Source organism: Eurypyga helias, unplaced genomic scaffold (assembly GCF_000690775.1).
Source record: "Eurypyga helias isolate BGI_N326 unplaced genomic scaffold, ASM69077v1 scaffold9305, whole genome shotgun sequence".
Taxonomy (NCBI): domain Eukaryota; kingdom Metazoa; phylum Chordata; class Aves; order Eurypygiformes; family Eurypygidae; genus Eurypyga; species Eurypyga helias.
Window position 1 is genome coordinate 27,051 of NW_010250752.1, and position 5,653 is coordinate 32,703.

The following is a 5,653-nucleotide window of genomic DNA, read 5'->3' on the forward strand; positions in this document are numbered from 1 at the left end:
TCGGAATACTTTAGCAGAGTATGTTTTATTCCAACCTGGTTTAACTGCTTAAATTCTAATTCACTTAACACACCTCATAATATTCCCAGGCCTTTCTGCTCCACATTCCCGTGTTTGGTACAGATTGGGCTGGTTTTGCTTATATACAGGTGTATTTTCACTTATCTGAGAAGCCTCTTTGAAGTCAGTAAGACTTAACGGAAAAATTTCTCACATATGTGAGTGAATTTTACAAATAAAGCATCAGCAGCATGTCCAATGCAATCTGTAAGTAGACAGATCAGTTATAAAGTGGAGGGAATGTAACGCAGTTGTATCATCCCTCATTGTTAAATGGATAATTTCAAATGGTATTATGCAAAAATCAGCTGGCTACAAATACAGCCCAAAAGTAGAATGAACAGATTTTGATAACTATAGTTTTTCTTTGCTTTCACAGAGAAAAGATACTTCTTTGTTAGCAATAAAGTTGAAATGTCTACTTGATCAAAGGATGAAAGTTTTGGACTTTATCATTTCCTTAAGGGAGATTTTTTTGGCTCACTCAAAACACAGAAGTCACCGACTCAGGTGTGATTATTTAGCTACTGAGGTAAGGCACTGTTAAAAAATGTGCATTTTGTAGCTATGTGTTACATGCTGAGCAACAGTGATGAAATCAAGCAGGAGAAAAATCAGCTGCAACACAAATTATGTGAAAAATGGAGTAAAATACGTATTTTTTTAAATTTAATGTCTCTAAACGTTATGCTTTCAATTAGTGAAAGGGAATTATACAGGGAAACCCCAATAAGACAATTTGTTAAGCTCTCTAAACATTAACAGTTTCTTTTTAATTGTAAAGAAAATCCCTAAAGATTCACAAGCAAATAGACTTTGTCAACATTCTCTCTTATAGAAATGCTGCTGCTGTATAAAAGCGCACAAGACTATTCTTTAGCTGGTTACACCGCCTCAGCTCCTCTGCAGTGTAGGGCATAGTGTAAATTAGAGGGGAATTCTTCTCATTTCACTGATTATTCGTATTCCAAAGGAGCAGATGCCTTCCAAATTATGCGAAAATCCACAGTGCATCTAGTACTATAGCAGATGAACAGGTTAATTTTTCTCTTTGCACATAATAAATCATAAGTGCTTTAACACCCATAGTCGCATTTCATGAACATAAACCTTCTGTTTAATAATGTCTGTTTACAACTAGAATCAGACATACAGTAATCTCTTGCCTGGGATAAACATTAATCCAGATCTGTCTAGAAAAATTATACAATTCATTACCATAAGTAATCTCTATTGTGCCCTGTGCTTAACCTTCATCTTTTTTCCTGTCCTATAATCTTGCAAATCCACCGGTGGTGTATGATTGGCATCTGGTGTTAACGCAGCCTTCACTGCACACAGCGCAGCTGAAAAAGCCCTGCGTGAAAACGTCACTCTGCAGGGTACCGCCAGCTCAGCTGACCGCTTCCCAGCAACTTTCACCAAAGGGTGAAAAAAACCAGCAAGGCAGGGAGAAAAAAGGTCTAACAATATCATTTCCCACCGAGGGGTCATTTTTGCTTTCCAAACCATTGTCACCATCCACAGAAATTAAAGGTATCAGTCTGATCTTCCCAGAGCATCTCTGGTCAAACCGTCACATACCACGTCCATGCTGGAACACACCATGCCGTCGGAGTTTAAGGAATGGACATGGATGGGTACAGAAGTAGAACAAAAGCTATTATAAGCATGTCAAGACAGTTTGAGATTATTCACAGGCTCCATCACAATATTTAAGCAACAAGACATGACAGACAGTGTCTTTCCAGGGGCTTATGAACAACCTAACTGTGAGGAAAAGAATGAGGCCAAAGGCTTCAACCCCAAGAAAGGTAATCCCCAGAAATGTGGTGTCTGGAGTGTCTTCTCGTATTATGAAAGAGAGAACACAGGAAACTTAGGACAGGAGAAAGCCAGCAAGTCTATTTTCCTAGTTTTTAATTTAGTAGTTACAGTTTTCCCCCAGACCTGTTCATGACATTAGGTGTTCTGTACCTATGAGGACAGAAAAAAATATTATCTTTCAAATATGCATCCACAAAACAATTTTTGCATACTTCTTATGCCTGCCTTAGAATAACCCTTCTTGATTATTTGCCTCAGTGACCTCCTGGAACTCTAATTTTCCTCTGCAGAACAAGCCAGATGAAAGGTCTAGCAATATCCAGCCTTCTAGTTTTGTATCCTCAGCTTAACCACTTCCTATGCAGGTAAGGACTGACCAGATCACTATTCGGAGGCTTATGTAAAGTCTTGAGTAAAGTCATTAGGGTTCGGAGGCTTATGTAGAGTAAAGTCTTGAGTAAAGTCATTAGGCCAAATCTTGACAGAGAGATTATAGATACGGATTGACTCAGCGAAGAAGAATAAACAAGAACCCTGGGATGGAAAAAACCTCATAATGCCACTGCCTTTGCTTTTGCCTAGATGCAGTGATTTCACACTGCAATACTGATAACCTCGTCTTTTTCAATAGGATAAAGATCACTCAGAAAAGAAAAACACTCAGGAAAAAGTAGCAAATACACTTTTGAGCACACCAAGGAGAGAAGAGTTTGTCTGTGCTCCCAAAAAGAGCAGTAATGCAGACAGACTCTAGTAGTGATGTGAGACAAACTGGGAGAAATGCTGATGAAAACAAATCAACCAACCAGGGAATTTTTCTACTGCCTTCTTTTTTTTTTCCCACAGAAAAATGCAAACCTTTTGTTGAAAGCTTTTCATGTCAAGAACTTTTGGGATTTTCATTAAAAATACATTTTTTTTCTGTAAAAGAATACAAGCTTTTTGTTGCTAAGAACTCTAACTTTTGTTGTAATCTGTTCATCACAGCAGCCTCTTCTTTTTCCCCTCTTCTAGTAATTTCATTTGAGTCATCCCCAAATATTAAAAAAAAAACAAACCAGTACTCAACAACTCATTCAGTAGTTCTGAAATATCACTCTCTAGGAAATCTTATTACTTTACCATTTTTTAGGCTACATTAACTCAGCAACTGTAGGTTCACATTGTAGGTATCACCTCTCCACATTTCCAAGTTGTGCATTGAAGGACATATTCATAAAATCAACAACTGCTTGTACTGAATGCTTGGGACATTGCCTAAAAAGTAAAAAATCAGGTAAATACCATTGTGGGAAAGTCATGTGAACAGCTTAAAAATGGAAACCCACTGAAAAAAGCCCTTTTGGCTCAGGTTTTATCAGAGGCTGAGAATTCCCATCAGGGTCCTACACAAAATGGAAAGTAAGGTTTCACAACAGCCAGGATAGGAGTCATGGCAAAGACAAGACCTGGCCAATACAACAGTAATTCCACAATACTAAAAATTAACACACATTCACTGTTAATGGCTCATCACTTGCCTAGCCCATGGCTTTTCCTTCCTTAAAAACAGGCTAGGAAGGTTTGGATGAGAGGTTACTCATTCCATGCTTCGTATCTCAGGTAGGGTGCTGTGCAGCGTGATCTTCCCTCGTATTTGTCTATGCTGTTCCTGTAGATATTCAGTAATGGACTCTACAGTCTTCCCAAGAAATCTGTCATTATCAGAAAGTTTCTCCTCACATCTAACTTTTCTCATCATGTTGTACATCAAGCCCACTACTTCCCATTCTGGCTGTGAAGGATAAGAGAATAAATTACTCCCTTCACTTCTGCAGGAGCACTTAATGTATTTAAAGGTACTTATCATGTCCTCCCTCAGTCTTCTTTAACAGCCTCAATTTCTTCCAGTATTTCCTCATAACTATTTTCTAGACCTTTACATACCTGTGTCACTACCCTCTTGATTTTCTAGCGTTAGCCCACACCTTTCTTTATGGCAGTGTCCCGCACTGAGTGCAGCAGAGCAATTCCCTCTTCCATCTTGAGGGCAACACACCCGGATTTGCCTCCCAGGGCAACCTCGGCTCTCTGTGCAAAATCACCACCATGGTGATAAAAACCCAGATTGGGAACCATTACATCCCTCAGCCTTTCCCCAGAGAAAAAACTGTGGTCCTGTCCAGATGCTGTTGATTAGTCCTCTGTGTTTTCCCATTCACCATTTGGAACGCTAATCCCTCCTTTGCAGGCTTGCAGCCGCTCCTATTCTGGTATTATCCACAAACATAACCACTTTTTACTTGCACTCACATGAGAAGGATGGGATCAGAATATGAAGTCCACCAGTATTTCCTTTTACCACTATCAGGAACATATTTACGCTGCCTACTAACTGACCTAAGAGAACCCAACAACCCTCACCTAATACCCACCTCTTCCATAAGCCATTTGTGCACTTCAGTATACTGCCTCGCTGCAACACATGTTAAAACTGCACGTAGTAAGAAGCTCATAGTAGAAAATCATATTAACTGTCTGGCCTAGAAATGACAATTGAAGTGTGGATAAGAATGTCAGCACTCCCCACAGAAATATATTCAAACAGGCAGAAATCATCCCTTACGTAATAATGAGCAAACAAATAAATTCAGGAAATCTCAGAAACAGTGGTGGGACATCATCACATTTAAAAAACCCTGGTAACAAGGAAAGAGAGGAGAATGTTAGATGGAAAGATACTGTATCTTGGTGTGCAGCAACTGTATTTTCTTTGAGTATTTAGTATATAATTTCAGTAGTAGAAAAAAAAAGAGTAAAAATCAAGTATTATTTCCTATAAAACTGTAAGAATGCTAAAGCAAAACAGATAATGAAAATACACTTTTCATGTAACTGAGCTGTCCAAAAGTTGGTTATCTTGGTTAAGCCAGACATCTTAGAAGTTCTCTATAATCACTACAGAGAAAAGGAGTGAAAAGGCTTTCTGGAAGTATTGGTCTTTATTAACAATACAGATAGGTCAGAGTCGCTCACTTAGGCAGCAAAGAGAGGATGAATCCTCTACAATTCCCTAATCCTGTCATGTCTGTTCCCATATTTGGTGTTTTATGTCAGTTTTCCTGGCCCACTCATCTGCAAACATTTTTCTCCTCCCCACGATCCGTCTGTGTGCCTCGTCCCTCTTGGGGTGCCTCCATGGACCTGCCACCACCGTTCAGCCCCTTTGATCACCCCCTGTTAACTTCCCTCTCAAACCAAGCTCCTGTTCAGATCTGGGGAGCCTCTTCTCTCATCTCCGGCAATGTATTCTTAGTTCAACAATGGCCCCCCTGCTTTCACTACCTGCTCATCCTCCATCTAATCCCTTCTCGAATCCAAATCCTGATCACCACCGTAACCACTGTGGACCACATACATGATGCACTGGCACAGAGGATGCATAAGGTGATTCTTGTCCATCCTTACCGTGCTCTCCTGCCTGCCTATACCCATCCATTACCCCCTGTCTTAGATGGAGGTAGGAACAGCCTTTCTACATCATATATCTACTCTGTACATTGTAAAATTCTTCTTTATTGGCGAGATCAACTAGTATTGATATAATCACTCGCTCGATTTCCTCTTCCAGGGAATATTAGCCACTTTCAAGAAGCAAGCACAACTCATTCAGAATGCACATGTGTGTGTACGTGTACTTATGAACACAGATTCTGTGTCTATAAGCATATTTATTTATATATATACACATATCACGCGCGCACCCCCTCCCGCGTACCTGCTCTGA